Genomic DNA, 20,304 nt, shown 5'->3' on the forward strand with positions numbered 1-20,304 from the left:
TGGGAGATTAAGTTCATTTGAATCCTGAGGGTTCCTAGGGTCCAACTAGCCCACTAGGTACCTCCAGTAAGCGCCACAGAGCAGCGTTGCAGAGAGGTGTAAAAAGTGGCACGGCCTGGACCACCTCTCTGCAACGCATCTCAGTGGCGCTTACTGGAAGCACCTGGTGGGCTAGTTAGCCCCCTGGGGTCCTCAGGATTGAAGGGGAATTATTTCCCCAACTTAAAAGGTGCCATACGACGTGTTTGCACACGTCACCTCAGGCCCCGTCCCCTCCCTTCCCCACTGTGTAAACTCGCCCACCTCCACCCTGCCTGTCCACATGCCATGCCCCTATCCCCTTCTTCCTGTCCTCCATGGTCCATTTTACTGCCACACCCTTCTTCCCTCCTTGGTCTGTTGTGCTGCAACTGTTCCTCCTGCCTGCCCCACGCGGTCTGTTGTGACGCCCCTTCCCCTGAACTCTCTTGTCTGTGCCCAGGTCCTGACCCTCCCTTCTACTCCATGGTCCTTTGTGCATGCCCATGCACCCTCCTTCTTGCCCATCATAGCCATTGTGCTGCCACTAACCCTCCCGCTTGCCATGCATGGTCTTCTGTGCTGCCATGGCCCCTCCCACCTTCCCTGTGTGGTCAGCTAGCTGCCCCTGACCCCCTCCCACCTTCCCTCCATGCTCTGTGTGTATGCCATCATAGTCTCACTGTTGCTCTTCATGGTGTGTCTTGTTTCTAGTGCCCATCCTGCCTGACATGCATGGTCATCTTGCTGCTTCTGCCCTGCCCCCTTGCCCCCAGCCCTCTGTTTCCATGTGCAGTCCCCCTATTCCCTCCCTCCTGGCTTGTCTGTTCCATTGTAATGCCCCTGATCCGTCCCTCCTGCCCTTTATGGTCTGTTATGCTGCAGCTTTCTCTCCTGTCTGTTCATTATGGTCAGCTAACTGCCATTGTCTCTTTCCCCTCTGTTCTCTGTTGTCCATGTGCATGGTCCTGTCCCCTCCCTATTGCTTTCTATGGATTGTTGTGCTGCACTCCCATCCCGCATGCCCTGTGTGGTGTATTGTGCTGCTGCAAACCCTGATGCCTGCCCTGTAGGGTCAGTTTGGTGCACCTCTCCATGTCCCTCCTGTCCTCTGTTATCCGAGTCCATGTCCCTACCCCAATTCCTCCTGCCTACCATGATTCAATGTACCATACCTGCGAACATTTTGAACTTAGTAAGAGGGAGATTTTGAAAAAAAACTGGGGTATTGATTTTCCCCTTTGAGTTACATTGAAAAAGAGGAGATTGTAGACAGGAGACAGACCAAATAAAGCCCATTTGAGCTTAAAAACATTGGACGTTTCCTGGCTGAAACGGGTCTGTTGGCATGTATGGTTGTACTACCACTGCCTCTTCCTTCTGCCCACAATGGTCTATTATATTGCCACAGCCTCTTTCGTCAGTCCTGCATTGTTGGTTTGTTGCCCTTGCCCCCCTTTCCACTGCCCTCCATAGTTTGTTGTGCTGCCACTGCCCTTCCTGCCTGCCCACTGTGGTCAAATTGTTGCCTCTGCACTCTCCTACCTGCCTTCAATTTTCAGAGTCCGTGCCCATGGCCTCTGCCTCTCAACAGTATCCCAATGAACAACTAGATTGCTTACATTCTATATTTATTACAAAAGTGTGGAACGCCTGACGTCATCTTGATGTAATCAAAACTGTAATACCTAGAGCATTTCCTTTAGAAATTACATATATGAGAGAGTCTTATTTGCATCAAAATTATGGTTAGTGCTCTAAAAAACTAAAATGAGGACATATTTTCTGAGTTTTCAAATAGCGACAAAGAACTTTTAAATTATTTGTAATCTTTATGTTTTTTTATCTAGTTAACCACTTGATTAAATGTTGCACTTAGGGGAGAGGATGTGGTGTTCCAGAGCTGCAGACTTTGCAACTGGGGAACCAGGTTGGAGTTTCTGCTTCAGCTCAACATTCTGTGATTCTGGTCAAATCACTTAATCTCCCCATGTCTACAACCAAAATGAATTTGATCTTGTGTGATGTAACCAATGCTCATGTAAAGCACTCCAATACCTGACAAGTCTGCACTATATAAAACTGCAAATACACAACAAAATAAGTGTTTTGCACACTTCGTCATTGGCCTACATGTGGGCTACATCTGGGTGATATTTGTTCCGCATTTGGGCTCTTTTGTCTCTGGTGGCCATCTTGGGAGATTTATTTGTTATGAAGTTTCCTAATTTCCTCATTTACTGCAGTCTCCTCAGTAGGAAATGCTTTCAGTGTTTTACTTTGATTCCATCAAGAAGGTATTCAGATATTTCACACATTTGCCATAAATTCTGAATGTTAGCACTCTAGTTGCTCATTAGATCACTGTAGTAAAGCTACTGCTCACCACGGAAGTCTGCTGCTGGTATTAAAAGTGCATGTTTCAGTCTGCATATCAGAATTTGTTATTGAAATAGAAGAGGATTTGAAAAGTCACTCAAAATGTGTCCTAATTTTTCTTTCTTCAGCACTAATCATAATTTCTATGGCAAAATGAACCCCCTCATTGTGTTCCTTTTTAAATTAAATGTTTTAAGTGTTACCCGTTTATTTCAATCAAGATGGCTTCAGGTGTGCCATACTTTTGTCATAAGTAAGACAGAAAGCGCTCTAGTTTTTCTTAAGAACACTCTGGGACATTCTGTCACTGGGCTATACTTGGGCTACATCAGGGTGATATTTGGGCTACATTTGGGCTCTTTTGTCTCTGGTTGTCATCTTGGGAGATTTATTTGTTATGAAGTTTCCTAATTTCCTCATTTACTGCAGTCTCCTCAGTAGGAAATACTTTCAGTTTTTTACTTTGGTTCCATCAAGAAGGCCTTCAGATGTGTCACACATTTGCCATAAATTCTGAATGTTAGCACTCTAGTTGCTCATTAGATCACTGTAGTAAAGCTACTGCTCACCAGGGAAGTCTGCTGCTGGTATTCAAAGTGCATGTTTCAGTCTGCATGTCAGAATTTTGTTATGAAATAGAAGAGGATTTGAGAAGTCAAAATTTGCCCTACGTTTTCTTTCTGCAGCACTAATCATAATTTATATGGCAAAATGAACCCCCTCATTTTGTTCCTTTGCAAATTAAATGTTTTAAGTGTTACCCGTTTATTTTAATCAAGATGGCTTCAGGTGTGCCATACTTTTGTCATAAGTAAGACAGTAAGCGCTCTAGTTGTTCTTAAGAACACTCTGGGACATTCTGTCATTGGGCTATACTTGGGCTACATCAGGGTGATATTTGGGCTACATTTGGGCTCTTTTGTCTCTGGTGGTCATCTTGGGAGATTTATTTGTTATGAAGTTTCCTAATTTCCTCATTTACTACTGTCTCCTCAGTAGGAAATACTTTCAGTTTTTTACTTTGATTCCATCAAGAAGGCATTCAGATGTGTCACACATTTACCATAAATTCAGAATGTTAGCACTCTAGTTGCTCATTAGATCACTGTAGTAAAGCTACTGCTCACCAGGGAAGTCTGCTGCTGGTATTGACAGTGCATGTTTCAGTCTGCATATCAGAATTTTTTAATGAAATAGAAGAGGATTTGAGAAGTCACTCAAAATGTGCCCTAATTTTTCTTTCTGCAGCACTAACCATACTTCCTATGGGAAAGTGAACCCCCTCATTGTGTTCCTTTTTAAATTAAATGTTTTAAGAGTTACCACTTTATTCCAATCAAGATGGCTTCAGGTGTTCAATACGTTTGTCATAAGTAGGACTGTTTGCGCTCTAGTTGTTCTTTAGAACACTCTGGGAAGCTGCAGTAGAACACAAAGGAATCAACTGACAGTCTCTGGGGGGCGCTAGATTGCACACTGCGGAATGGTTGCCTTCTAAGACAGCTCCGCTGGTCAGGTCCACGATCCGCAAAATAACAGCGTGCTGCGGACTTGCACTCGACTGCAACGGACATATTTGGAAATCGGATTGTACTGGCCACACGATGAGAGGGCTGTGAGGCGTTCTGAGCATCTCCAACGCTGCTGAATCGCCTTTTTGCCAGCTGGAGAACCGTAGCGTTACAGCGTACTCAAGATGGCGGCACCTAGCGGACTTCGCGGCCCGGAGAGATACGGGTGCGAGTTGAGGCGGTGAGACACGCCCATATAGAAGGGCGCCCTGTTCTGGCAACATCTGGGTAACAAATGGTGGCGTATCGCATCAGAGCTGAGCGGTCGCCTTTTTGCAGAGCGTGGAAGGTCCGGGCGACATAGTGTCCTCACTGTCAGCACAAAATGGCGGACGGTCCTGCCGGAGGCCGATTTTCCTGCGGGCAGCGATGTATGGCGACCTGTGGCTGGACTGTGTGTTGGTGCGGCGGCTCAGGACAAGGGGGGTGGCTGCGCTGGGCAGGCTGTCTTCATAGAACCAGTGTGCACCGAATAGTTGCGATTGTGCTGCGTGGATTATTGCTCAGGTATCTCTCGGGATTGTGGTCGCCTGTGGTGGCATCATGGGGATGCCTGACAAGACGCAGTCCAAGCTCCCCTTTGAATCGAAGAAATCCACTAAGGGTGTGACAGCGCCATCGGACATTGAGCCTGACCCAGAAACTGAGGCGGCCACTGGCATGGAAGGTGTATTGCACGCCATACAGAGTAGTCTACAGGATATAAATAATAAATTGGACACTATCACCATCCGGGTTGATAATATAGCGGCCAATCTGGACAGACACGGTGAATGTCTTGTGGAAGCGGAAAATCGCATCACAGCGGTTGAGGATGAATCACATGGCACCACAAAAAAATGCACTGAAATGGAGAAACTGATGGAAGCCCTCGGAAATAAAGCGGACAATTTAGAAGCGCGCTCCCGGCACAATAACATCCGAATCACGGGAATACCGGAATCCACAAACACAGGCCGCATGGAAACATATATTGAGGAAATGATTCGTACTGTGTTTGGTGCGGAATGCCTCTCTCCACTCTTCGTGATAGAGCACGCACATAGATCCCTAGCTCCGCGACCACAGCCTGGATCACCTCCGCGTCCTGTTGTTGCCCGCGTCCTGAATTACAGAGATCGCGATACCATACTGCGGCTGGCTCGTGAGAAGCGGGAGATCAGCTACGAGGGTAATGCGCTGGAATTTTATCCGGACTTCATTCTGTCAGTTCAAATGGCGAGAAAATAATTTAATCCAGCTAAAAAGAAACTTCGCAAGCTGGGGATCGAATACGCTATGCTATACCCGGCGCGGCTGAGGGTGTCATATGAAGGCCGCCCTACGCTTCTTCCGACGCCAAAGGCGGCACAGAATTATATCAAAAAAATCGTCAGCAAACGTAAGGAGCTGAGGAGTGCGGAGCAGCGTCCAGACTCGGACTAGGTGCCATTGTGGGGTAAGGCTGATTGGACACCTTGGCAGTGCGACATGGTAAGACTTACGACTGTTCCGCTTGACATGCTTGCTTCGTTGCTATCCTGGACAGCCCGGGTGACTGTAAGACTGGCGTAAGCACAGTATTGTAGTGAACAGGAGTGTGTGGACCTCTCTTTTGTTAAACCTGTGTTGCTCCTGCGTCCTGGGGGAGGAGCGTCTGATGACGGCTACGCATCTCTACATGCCATAATCGTGCTCTGACTGAACCGGTCATGGGGGTACCTGATGCTCTATGTGACTGGACAGCACGTTTGATTTTGTTGGCTTTTATGTGGTGCATAATTAGGCACTTATGGCCGCGGAGCCATGGGTGCTCTAAGAGGTTTGTGACATTGGGATTTTACTGAGCCTCTGGATCTGCTCCCCTGGCTTGTCCATTGCTACAACTAATCTGAAAAGGTGTAAACTCAGGATGTACTTGCTCCTATGGTATGTTGGGCAGGACGGGTAGAGCTGCACGGAGGCCCTTCCGGTAACACTGGGGTTGCAAGTCGGACGTAGTTCGCTTCATACACGTACACCTGGCCACATCCACTATGTTGGATGGAGTTGTGTGCTCTTGGTGGACCCCCACGCGGGTGCTCCCCAAACTAAGTTTGGTTATGTTGTGGTTTCATTGTGGGAAATGTCTTTGGCATGGTTGGGATGCTGAAGTGGGTGGTGGGTGGATGGGTGGATGTTGGGACATGTTATGCGGGCCAGGGTGAGAGACATGGCTGAACTCCAGAATTACATATGGATGTTATATGCTGTTACGCTGTTCATACATCAGACAAGTCGTGCAGGCTGCCAATTTAGTGATATTATGATCGTGGATCGTTAATGATGTCTACTGTACGGTTACAACCTCAACACCAAAGTTTGTTATCGTGGAATGTAAGGGAGCTTAATAACTCCCAAAAAATTAGGTTGGTGCTTACATCTAGACAGATTAAAAATTGATATTGCCCTACTGCAGGAAACGCACCTTGCACCCACCTCTAACATCCACATAGGGCATAGATGGGCTGAGGCAACACGTTGCTCCTCCTATTTATCCTATTCCCGAGGGGTCATTATCCTCCTTAAGAAGGGTTTGCAATTTGTTATAGATACTACCGTCAGGGATGATGCTGGGCGTTACGTTCTTATAACAGGAACATTGCGAGGTCAGAGGCTAGCTATCTTGAATACATATGGTCCAAATATTGATGACCCTGACTTCTTCCACAACATATGGCGTACGATTACTGCATTGCCAGACATCCCTTTGATTTGGGGGGGCGATTTTAATATAGCGATGAACGCAACACTGGACAGGTCCGGTGCCTCGGTTGAACCTCATAAAAGGGCCCTGAGTAAATTGCAAGGTATTATATGTGATAAAAAACTTGCAGACATTTGGAGAACTCGTAACCCAGGATGCATGGAGGCTACGCATGTATCAGCTGCGCATAAAAGTTGGTCGCGTATCGATTATTAGTTGGGGTCTGACGACATATTGCTATGGACGAAGTCTGTACGCCACCTCCCTAGAACACTGTCTGATCACAATCCGGTCTTACTATCGCTACAGCTGCTGTATTTTACACCGCCTCCTTATAGTTGGAGGTTTAATGCCAAAGCTCTACTAGATGCTGTATACAAAGACACTATCACTAAAGCTATCAAGGAGTACTTTGATCTTAATGCACCCACCACCGAAGACCCTGGCCTGTTATGGGATGCCTTTAAGGCTACAATTCGGGGTATTTGCCTTAGTACACATGCTGGCATTCTTAAAGACATAAGACGGCAGCTTACTATACGTGAGGACAAACTGCGCGCCCTAGAAAGTGAGTATGAGCGCACGCAGCATACAAACTTGCTAGGTGACATTAGGACAGTATTGACAGAATATCAAACATATGCGGAAGATGAACTTAAGTTTATGATGAAACGACAGACAGCGAGAAGCAGGCCCGGTAAATGCTTAGCTGCCAAAATTTGCTTCGGTCAGGAGCCGCAGACAGGTCGGGCAATAAGGGACGCCACGGGGGAGCTGAAATATGATGCACAGGGTATACTGAGAGCATTCATGGGTGCGTATGAGGCATTATATGCATCACAGCCTACAGCCCCACCAGAGACGGTAATGAATTATCTGGAAGATATTTCCATTGCATGGCTATCAGATGCACAAAGAGCCTACCTGTCACAGTGGAGGAGGTAACAGAAGTTATTAAATCACTGCCGAATGGGAAAGCCCCTGGCCCAGATGGGTTTACATGTGAATTTTACAAGGCTTTTGTCGATCAACTAGCACCTTACCTGGTCCAGATGTATGTTAATGCACATGAACAACGGGTACTGCCGCCAAGACTGAGAGAAGCCATGCTGATTTCGCTATTAAAGCTGAACAAAGACCCCGAATATTGTGACTCGTATAGACCGCTGTCCCTCATTAACGTAGACAACAAGATCTTAGCAAAACTCCTTGCAACTCGGTTGAAACCTTTAATGACTAATTTGATACTGCCAGACCAATCGGGTTTTATCCCTTCCAGATCAACAGCCCATAATACCAGGACCTTATTTGCATTGTCGCATTACCTGCTGCCCACTACTAAAGCCGCTGCTGTACTATTAGATGCGGCTAAAGCATTTGATTCTATTGAACGGTCATACCTCAATACGATTTTACAGTGGATGGGCTTTCCCCCTATCTTTCTCCAATGGGTACAATTGTTATATAGAGAGCCAATGGCTCGCATAAGGGTAAACAAGTATATATCTGAGCCCATCAATATCGCGAGGGGGACGCGGCAAGGGTGCCCACTGTCCCCCTTGCTATTTGCGTTGGCGTTGGAGCCGTTGGCTTGTAAAATTAGACAGAAACGCCATTACTCGGCGCTTCAATTCCCGCAACGTCCCTTACATATATCCTTGTATGCGGACGACATGGTGTTATATGTACGTGACCCTGAGGTGCATCTGAACCCTTTGCTGAGAGAATACATTAAGTTTGGGCAGCAGTCAGGCCTTAAAATTAATTGGTCCAAATCGCTGATTATACCGTTAACAGACACCACACACCCATGCTCCATAGACTATCCACTGGAGTGGCAATCAGAGCCGGTGAGGTATCTGGGTGTCTGGTATCACCGTGATCCAGAAATTGTAATCAGAACCAATTATGGGAGAGCAATTGGGAGGCTGGAAGAAAAAGTAGGGCGCTGGATTCATTTACCACTGTCGTTAGCGGATCGGCTAGCCATTGTAAAGATGGTTATCTTGCCCAAACTGTTAAATCTTTTTAGTCATATCCCGATCCCACCGCCGCGGGAAGTTTTCCATAGGATCTCCACTATGGTCCTTAGATTAATATGGGCTGGTAAGCATGCTCGCATCGAACTGCGCACTCTCACATTACCCTATGCGCAGGGGGGATTTAAGGTCCCTGATTTTTTACGGTACTTTCTATGTGCGCAAGCGCAATATGCACATTTTTGGTATCACCCAACCCCCTACCTCACACATGCGGCAATTGAGGAGGGGGATGCATATCCGATCCCATTAAATGCTATTATAACTCATCATAGGCCTCCACTTGATAATCGGGATATTAACACTATAGATGTAACAAATAGTGCCTGGCGCGAAATGTGCAGGAAGGCGCGTAAATTACCATTGTACGCCCCGGCGATGCTGGTACACCATCACCCTGAGCTATCTGTTACGCAAGAAGAGGTGGGGATAGGGTTGCTAAAACAAGTGGGTTTTAATACTATGGGGGATTTATACAGTGATGGATCCTTTAAACACCTTGATGAGCTCTCCTTTATTAGTAATCAAACGTCATTATTCATATTTACGTATTATAGTCTCCAAAGTGCGTTGAAGAAATTATACCCCACTCACCCGGCGGAACCACTGCAACTGTTTTCTCTGCAGTTAATGATCACAGCATCCACCACTAAACAACTGATATCTAAACTGTATGCTAAACTGTAGGAGGACATTGCGGACACTGCACACAAAGCGCTGGCGAAATGGAATAGTGGCCTGGATGTTCCGCTGACGATAGAGGAGTGGACTAAAGCTTGTTCTATTATGGGCTTGTTGGCACCTAATGGAAACTTGCGTGTATTACACTATAAATATCTCCATCAAACTTATTACACCCCGGCTAGGCTTCATCGATATGGGCTGCGTGCAGACTCCACCTGTTGTCGCTGTAATGCAGAACAAGCAGATTTCATGCACATGGCATGGCAATGTGCTGTAGTGGCAGACTACTGGTTACAGGTAACACAGAGGTTGAACATAATGGTGGGCACTACCATTGAGTGCACTGTTCGTACGTGCTTGCTTGGTCTATTACCTGAAATGCGTGCAAATAAACGTACGTTTGTCATGATCGCTTTGCTTTTAGCGGAAAGGGGAATATCAATCTGCTGGGGTGGTGCTAGAGTTCCGAAGATTGAACAATGGATCCACGACTTGACATATTGCTGAGACACATTGCTCACATATGAGGAGGAACTGCCTACCGGTTCTAAACCTGGAGACTATTGGACCTATCTGACTCAATACTTGCATATGTACCAAGATGGTTAACTATGATTGACAGCTGCATTATGATGCTGTGATTTATGGCAACATTGCTAAGTTATAAATACTGGATAAAGGATGTTGTGGTACCATGGCCTATGTGTTGTTTACCTGTTAACACTGTATGTTTTTACAAAATCCTAATAAAAAAAATAAAAAAACTGACAGTCTCTGCCCTTGTTGGATGTACATGTTTTACTGAGAATGTCAGACTTCATTCTCACATGACTGAGACAGATAATGTGAATTTACAGAAAATTTGCTCTCAGTTTAGCTTATAAATCACCTTCCAAACCTCTGTGGGAAATGCATGAGAAAATAGTTTTCTCTCAAACATGATTCATGATATCACAGCAGAAGGCTTTTTCACATGGTAAAATCACCTTAGAACAAACCACAGTTCCTAAAATGAGTATGGTACCATCAACAAACGATTTATAATGTAACTAAAGTCTTAAAACCTTCTATTAACTGCAATGCTTTGTAATGAGGTGCTACCCAAGATGGCTGTCAACACTTCTTGGATGAAGTACTGACAGCCAATCAGATCTCACGATGAGATGTGTGGTTAGGCTCCGCCCAGATATGTCTATCTATTTAACTCTAATTTTCACAGGAACTACTGAACGGATTTACACCATTTATGCAAAAGGCATGAGTCTGAACTGAGGACTACCTCTTTGCCAAATTTGGTGTAATTCCATTCAGCAGTGTGGGATGTAGCTGCGTCAACAGGTCCTACGGGAAAATGCATAGGGAAAACGTGTTGTGGGACCCCCCTTTTTTCTCGGCCCCCGCTTCACGAATCACCGTGAAATTTTCAGGATAGGAATGGACCGGAGCTGGCCAAAAGTTTGGAAAATTTTGCAAAGATTCGTCAATCGGCAATCGGCGCCAACGTTATTCCAAATAGAATGTTGCGGATTTCCTGTGGAAAATAGGTCCTAACTATAACTGCCTACTGGCGACTGCCAGTAGGTAATATATACATATATATATATACATATATTACCTACTGGCGGTCGCCAGTAGGTAGTTATAGTTAGGACCACGTTTCCATAGGAAATCCGCAACATTCTATTTTGAATAACTTTGGCGCCGGTCGGCGAATCCTCGCGAATTTTTCAAAATAGGTGGGGCGCTACGCTCCGCTCCTACCTGAAAGTCTCGGGGGGATTCGTCAAGCGGGGGCTGAGATAAAAGGGGGGTCCCAAAACGCATTTTTCCCATGCATTTTTCCATAGGACCTTTAGACAGGGCTACAGCCCAAACGGCTGAACAGAATTTAATGAAATTTGGCAGAGAGGTAGTCCCCAGGTCAAGGAAGTGCCTTTTGTAGGTTTGGTGTAAATCTGTTCAGTAGATTCTGAGAAAATAGCCTTTAAATCAATATATATATCTGTGGCAGCTTACGGTGCGCTTACCGTGCGCTTACCGTAAGCTTACCGTACGCGTACGGTGGCGTAAGCGAGCGCAATTCTGATTGCTCTTAGATCTTAGTAAACATTCGAATCGGTCGAAACCAGGAAGCGGCGGCCGCCATTTTCTCTCTCGCTTCCTGAGTTGGGCAGCAAAAACGAACCCCAAAAATGTGTAAAGAGGCAGTTTCATGAGATCCTAACCACCCAGCATTGATACAGGGGTCCCCAAACCACCCCCAAGCCCAAAAAAAAAAAGAATTTTTTTTTTCGGAAAATCGCCGATTACGCTTACCATACGCGTACGGTAAAAAATTGTAAAAAAAAAAACCAATTATCACATTCTCCCCACCCCGGTGTGCAAATGGTGCCCGAAGGGCACCATTTGTGTATGGCATAAAACATGTAAGAAGTGAACAAAGAATACATTTCACAAAGATGCGCAAAATATGTCCCCCATGTGCGCACGGTGCGCGAAGCGCATCGTGCGTACATGGCCCATCCCGCATAACGTGGGCACGCGGTGCGCGCAGCGCACCGCGTGACCATCGTGCATGCACGGCACTAACTGCGTAAAGTTGGCGCGCGGTGCGCAAAGCGCACCGCGTGCTCACTGTGCGCGCACGGTGCGCGAAGCGCACCGTGCGCGCACGGAACGAACTGCGTTAACTGGGCGCGCACGCCACGAATGGCGTAAAGTAACTTAGCATTTAAAAAACCTTGCAAATTCACTGAAAAAACCATAGGTTTCACACATGTTATAGTTAGCTGGACATTTTACTGATAAAAAACCAATGAAATTCCCCCGTTATAGTTACTGCAGGCAACTATAACTCACGCGACCGCAATCTTCTGCTGATGACATATGTGTCTTTATGAAAAAAAAATATTTGTAATATATGTAAAGCTAAATTTAATGGAAGAAGACATGGGCAAATAAGTGTCTAAATACAGTATTAGCATCAGCAGAGGATTGCGGTTGCGTTAGTTATAGTTGCCTGCAGTAACTATAACAGGGGAATTTCATTGGTTTTTTATCAGTAAAATGTCCAGCTAACTATAACATGTGTGAAACCTATGGTTTTTTCAGTAAATATATATATATGTCCGAGACCCCCCTATGCGGCACAACAGACTGTGACGAAACATTCCTGCCTGCTGCTCCGGAGCCCACTTAGGGTAAAGAAAATGCTTTTAAATTTTGAAATCATTACAGGACCTACTATAGGAAGAATGTTTTGTTCTCAGAGACTACTAAGTCCAGGACTACGAAGTCCAACCTGCATTGCGCGCACTGAGCGCGAATACATATTGAAATGAGAACCACCTGTGTTTTTCAAATTGCATATGACCTTCGAGAAAGAGGCAGGAAGCCTCGAAACGCATCAGGTCAGTGACAGGTATCAGAGCAGCAATGCAGGATATTGTCAATGTGTGAATGCCGGATGGTACAGCCTGTTGAGAGTGCGCCCCTAAATGCTTGGATGCTTGATGGATTATTACTACACGGTCAATCCTACCGTGGGGGGCAGCAACATTCCAGAGAGAAAGGAAGGCCGTGGGTCGGAACTGTCCGAGACCCCCCTATGCGGCACAACAGACTGTGACGAACATTCCTGCCTGCTGCTCCGGAGCCCACTTAGGGTAAAGAAAATGCTTTTAAATTTGAAATCATCACAGGACCTACTATAGGAAGAATGTTTTGTTCTCAGAGACTACTAAGTCCAGGACTATGAAGTCCAACCTGCATTGCGCTCACTGAGCGCGAATAAATATTGAAATGAGAACCACCTGTGTTTTTCAAATTGCATATGACCTTCGAGAAAGAGGCAGGAAGCCTCGAATTGCGTCAGGTCGGTGACAGGTATCAGAGCAGAAATGCAGGATATTGTCATGTGTGAATGCCGGATGGTACAGCCTGTTGAGAGTGCGCCCCTAAATGCTTGGATGCTTTGATGGATTATATATATATATATATATATATATATATATATATATATATATATATATTACCTACTGGCGGTCGCCAGTAGGTAGTTATAGTTAGGACCCTGTTTCCATAGGAAAACCGCAACATTCTATTTTGAATAACTTTGGCGCCGGTCGATGAATCCTCGCGAAATTTTTAAAACTAATGGGGCGCTACGCTCCGCTCCTACCCTGAAAAGTCTTGGGGGGATTCATCAAGCGGGGGCTGAGAAAAAAGGGGGGTCCCAAAACGCGTTTTCCCCATGCATTTTTCCATAGGACCTTTAGACACAGCTACAGCCCGAACGGCTGAACAGAGTTATTTGAAATTTGGCAGAGAGGTAGTCTACAGGTCAAGGAAGTGCCTTCTGTAGGTCTGGTATAAATCTGTTCAGTAGTTCCTGAGAAAATAGCCTTTAAATCAATATATATATCTGTGGCAGCTTACGGTGCGCTTACCGTGCGCTTACGGTAAGCTTACCGTACGCGTACGGTGCCGTGCGCGAGCGCGATTCTGATTGGCTGTTAGATCTTAGTAAACATTCGAATCGGTCGAAACCAGGAAGTGTCGGCCGCCATTTTCTCTCTCGCACTCTGAGGGGGGGGGAGGAAAATCAAAGTCGGAAAACATTAAAAGAGGCTGCTAGACAGCTCCCAACCACCTAGTCATGGTTATGGTGTCCCAAAAGAACCTACAAGGCCAAAAATTTAATTTTTTTGATTTTTGAACAATCGCCGATTACGCTTACGTACGCGTACGGTCAAAATAAATAAAAAAAAAAACAATATCCACGTTTTCCCCACCCCGTGTGCCAAAGGTGCCCGTAGGGCACCTTTTGTGCATTGCATATGTAAATGCAGAAAAATCAATAGATAACCTTTAACAACGATGCGCCTAATATGGCCCATCTAGCGTAACGTGGGCACGCGGTGCGCGTAGCGCACCGCGTGCCCACGGAACGAACTGCGTAAAGTGGGCGCGCACGCCACAAACAGCGTAAAGTAACTTAGCATTTAAAAAACCGTACAAATTCACTGAAAAAACCATAGGTTTCACACACGTTATAGTTAGGAATTAGCATTTAAAAAACCTTGCAAATTCACTGAAAAAACCATAGGTTTCACACAAGTTATAGTTAGCGGACATTTTACTGATAAAAAACCATTGAAATTCCCCCGTTATAGTTAGTGCAGGCAACTATATCTCACGCGACCGCAATCCTCTGCTGATGACATATGTGTCTTTATGAAAAATAAATATTTGTAATATATGTATAGCTAAAGATTAATGGAAGAAGACATGGGTAAATAAGTGTCTAAATACAGTGATGCAATATCTGACGTCATCAGCAGAGGATTGCGGTCGCGTGAGTTATAGTTGCCTGCACTAACTATAACGGGGGAATTTCAATGGTTTTTCACGAGTGAAATGTCCAGCTAACTATAACCTGTGTGAAACCTATGGTTTTTTAAGTGAATATATACATACATATATTTATATATATATATATACACATATATATATATATAATATATATATATATATATATATATATATATATATATATATATATATATATATATATATATGTATGTATATATGTATATATATATATGTAACACCAGCCAATTTCAAATCCGAAATCAAAGCACGGACACCGAGGAGAATTGCAATATGAGTCGGTTTAATCGCTGCAACCACAACAACGCGTTTCAGCTTTCGCCTTGTTCACGTCAAGCGTACAGTGATTTGAATAAAGTTTAAATATCTTACAAAATGATTGACACAAAGGAAGGGCTACTCAAATCATAAAGGTCAGGCTTAGGGAGAGTGGCAGCCATCTTAACACTGTAAAAGTTAAATAAACATTGATACTGCCCAAACCATGTCAAAGGATTTAGACAGAAATAGAGGTCAAAACCAGAACCAGATATATACCAAGAAATCAAATGAACAAATTAAAAAGAAACAAAGAAGCAGACTTTTGGATCTTTGCCTGGAAATTATACAAGTGTGCTCTTTGTTTTTCCACTTGCGCAACTCCTACCACTATTTAGTAAACAAACCATTTTTGCTAAAGTTTATATACTCTACTGACAATAACCAAAAAACCTAACCGGAAGTAACCTAAGTTGAAAAGATGTTGCATTTTTAAATGAGTTTAATTTAATGACGTTTTTGAAGTTACTAAAAATGAACAACTCCAAGTACTGGAATCTAATAGTGGCTTTTGTTTTTGCTGTATGTGGGAATTTACTCAGGAGACAATAGACTGGTTCACATGGGCCCTTCCTGTCTCCTATATCCATAGGTACTGTGGTGATCTCTTCCCAATAATTAGTAATGCTTGGGCAGGACCAGAACATATGAAAACATTCTGCTCCCACTTCTCCACATCTCAAGCACTTTGTGTCTTCTATATGGAAAAACCTATTGATCCTCTCAGGTGTGAGGTATGCTCTGTGTATCACATAAAAGTTTATGAGTTTGAATCTGGCATTTCTGGATTTCTTAGGTACTCTCTCTAATACAGTTGCCCAGTTATTCTCCTCAATGTGGTTACCTTTATCGTCCTCCCATTGTGTTCGCAATGTGCTCAGAGGTAGCATCATGTTTGCTTGTACAGCCTTGTATAAACATGTAACTGCTTTATATTGCCTCTTGTATTTCTTGGAGTGTAACATCCCCACCTAATTCCATAGCCTCTTCAGGTGTTTTGGTCAGGAAGTCCAGTGAGGCCAAAAAGTCTTATATAGTCTAATTTACTAAGGTTGTGGTCCTATAGAGGGTCGATTAATATGTATAGAATTCATGGCAGATGTTCGATTGTCTAAATAGTCTATCCCCCCAGTCCAATATGAGCTCCACTATTAAAGAGCCTCATTTGGTAGGATTCACAAGCCAGGTTAGAAGTTGGCCTATGCAGTCATGTTTCACATGAGCGCTAGTCATATAGGCCTTGTAATCAAAGCACCGGAGGCGCTCTACCTGTCCTTGACCTTCTCCTTTGCTTCCAGTGCACTGTTTGGAGATCCGGAGACTCTGGCCTGGGTTATTAAAGGAATTCAAGGAATCTTAAGGTACTTTCTGAAGACCACACTTCGGTCAGTAGGGTGTGTCTCACCCCCACCTATTCGGCTTTGCATCTCCCACGGATAACCACCTTAAATGCATCACACTCCACCTGGGAAAAAGATGGTGTTGCTGAGTTTTCCCCAAAATTTTGTCTATTACCCTGTCCTATTGCGTCCCGGAACACCAGGTCCTCTATGGATTTCAGTTTCAGCATATATATATATATATATGGACATTTCACTCGTAAAAAACCATTGGAATTCCCCTGTTATAGTTAGTTCAGCTAACTATAACTCGCGCGACCGCAATCCACTGCTGATGACGTCACATATTACATCACTCATGACATGGTCAGTGACATCACTCATGACATCACTGATGACATCTCAAATGACATCACTGATGACATCACTGATGACATCCTCCAGTGAATATGTGTCTTTCTGAAAAATAAATATTTTTTATCTGTATATCTAAAGGTTAATGGAAGAATAAATTGGTAAATAAGTGTCGAAATGGATGTTTTTTTTTGTAAAATTAATTGTATAACTGACTTATTAACAGTATCTTAGTGAATACAGTGATGTAATATGTGACGTCATCAGCAGTGGATTGCGGTCGCGCAAGTTATAGTTAGCTGAACTAACTATAACGGGGGAATTTCAATGGTTTTTTACGAGTGAAATGTCCAGCTAACTATAACATGTGTGAAACCTATGGTTTTTTCAGTGAATTTGCAAGGTTTTTTTAAATGCCAATTCCTAACTATAACGTGTGTGAAACCTATGGTGTTTTTAAGTGAATTTGCACGGTTTTTTAAATGCTAATTTATGTATGTATTATTATATTTTTTATATATTTATTTTACAATAAACTACTTATGTATATAGTTATAGATTGACTGTATCCTGTAATATGGAATGGCTCAGCTCTTTTTTTTTTAATTTGGATAAAGTTGAACAGCATAGTTAATATCTTCTATAAACTTATAAACAGTTTAAAATGTTTCTTTTGTTGTTTTTTTAAGGGTTTTTCACCGAGCGCGCACCCCGCGATTTTTTGAAAAAAAAAAAAAAAAAAATTTCACCCTTCGGGGTCCTTCAGGGACCCCCTGACAAAGGCTAGGGGGTCAGGAACTCTCTACCCTGCCCCCTTTTCACGTTCTCCACCTTTCTTTTTCACTGTCACACACAAAATGGCGTCCGACACTTCCTGATTTCAACCGATTGGAATGTTGACTGACATCTAACCACCAATCAGAATTACGCTCGCGGACATTTGGTGCGCGCATATAGATATTTATGTACTTTTAACTGCAATTTTCTAAGGAACTACTGAACAGATTGACACCATATATGCAAAAGGCACATGCCTGACCAGAGGACTACCTCTTTGCCAAATTTCAATTAATTCTGTTCAGCCGTTCGGGCTGTACCTTCGACTAAAGGTCCTATGGGAAAATGCATGGGGAAAACGTGTTTTGGGACCCCCCTTTTTTCTCAGCCCCCGCTTGACGAATCACCCAGAGACTTTCAGGGTAGGAGCTGAGCGGAGCGCCCCATTAGTTTTTAAAATTTCACGAAGATAAGTCAACTGGCGCCAAAGTTATTCAAAATAGAATTTTCAGATTTCCTATGGGAACTCGGTCCTAACTATAACTATCTACTGGCGACCGCCAGTAGATTATATATATATATATTCAGTGAAAAAACCATAGGTTTCACACATGTTATAGTTAGCTGGAAATTTTACTGATAAAAAACCAATGAAATTCCCCCGTTATAGTTAGTGCAGGCAACTATAACTCACGCGACCGCAATCCTCTGCTGATGACATATGTGTCTTTATGAAAAAAAAATATTTGTAATATATGTATAGCTAAAATTTAATGGAAGAAGACATGGGCAAATAAGTGTCTAAATACAGTATTAGCATCAGCAGAAGATTGCGGTCGCGTGAGTTATAGTTGCCTGCACTAACTATAACGGGGGAATTTCATTGGTTTTTTATCAGTACAATTTCCAGCTAACTATAACATGTGTGAAACCTATGGTTTTTTCACTGAATTTGCAAGGTTTTTTAAATGCTAATTCCTAACTATAACGTGTGTGAAACCTATGGTTTTTTCAGTGAATTTGTACAGTTTTTTAAATGCTCAGTTACTTTACGCCATTCGTGGCGTGCGCGCCCACTTAACGCAGTTCGTTCCGTGCGCGCACGGTGCGCGCACAGTGAGCACGCGGTGCGCTTCGCGCACCGCGCGCCCACTTTACGCAGTTAGTGCCGTGCACGCACGGTGGGCACGCGGTGCGCTATGCGCACCGCGTGCCCACGTTACGCTAGATGGGCCATGTACGCACGATGCGCTTCGCGCACCGTGCGCACATGGAGGACATATGATGCGCTTCGTTGTGAAAGGTAATATTTTAATTTTTCACATCTGTTATATGCTATGCACAAATGGTGCCCTTCGGGCACCATTTGCACATGGGGTGGGGAGAGTATGGATAATTTTTTTTTTTTTTATTAATTTTTACCGAACGCGTACGGTAAGCGTATTCGGCGAAATTATCGAAAAAATTAAAATTCCGTTTTTGGCCTTGGGGGGTCTTTGAGGACTCCCTCAACATGGCTGGGTGCTTAGGAGCTGTCTAAACAGCCCCTTTACATGTTTGTGCCCTTTGTTTTTTAAACCCCTCTCAGACTGCGAGAGAGAAAATGGCGGCCGCCGCTTCCTAGTTTCGACCGATTCGAATGTTTACTAAGATCTAACAGCCAATCAGAATCGCGCTCGCGCACGGAGGCGTGCGCGTACGGTAAGCGAACCTTAAGCGCACCGTAAGCTGGCTCAGATATATATATTGATTTAAAGGCTATTTTCTCAGAATCTACTGAACAGATTTACACCAAACCTACAAAAGGCACTTCCTTGACCTGTAGACTACCTCTCTGCCAAATTTCAAGGAACTCTGTTCAGCCGTTCGGGCTGTAGCTGTGTCTAAAGGTCCTATGGAAAAATGCATGGGAAAAACGCGTTTTGGGACCCCCTTTTATCTCAGCCCCCGCTTGACGAATCCCCCCGAGACTTTCAGGGTAGGAGCGGAGCGTAGCGCCCCATTAGTTTTGAAAATTTCGCGAGGATTCGTCGACCGGCGCCAAAGTTATTCAAAATAGAATGTTGCGGTTTTCCTATGGAAACAGGGTCCTAACTATAACTACCTACTGGCGACCGCCAGTAGGTAATATATATATATATATATATATTCACTGAAAAAACCATAGGTTTCAGGGGCGTTATAGTTAGCTGGACTTTTTACTCGTACAAAACCATTGAAATTCCCCCGTTATAGTTAGTTCAGCTAACTATAACTCGCGCGCCCACAATGCACTGCTGATGACGTCACATATTACATCACTCATGACATGGTCAGTGACATCACTCATGACATCACTGATGACATCTCAAATGACATCACTAATGACATCGCTGATGACATCATCCTTGTGATAGAGTGGCAGACCTCCTCTTCCCCTAATATAACCTTTGATACACACATTCAAAAATAGAAACTACAATGTTCAAAACAATGGACATACCAATACCAGTTACAACAACCTATTCAGTTACTACTAGTTTAAAACATATGTAGTTACTTATAAAGACACTATTGAGACAGTCTATCACTCACTAACACACCCATGTACACACTCATCCACCCATACAGTCCTGCACACATGCTGTCTTCAAAACATACAAACAGTGAGTCACTCATTCATGCACCTATGCACTACATAATACCCCCCACCGAACCATACAGACACT

Source organism: Triturus cristatus, chromosome 4_1 (genome assembly GCF_964204655.1).
Source record: "Triturus cristatus chromosome 4_1, aTriCri1.1, whole genome shotgun sequence".
Classification (NCBI taxonomy): Eukaryota; Metazoa; Chordata; class Amphibia; order Caudata; family Salamandridae; genus Triturus; species Triturus cristatus.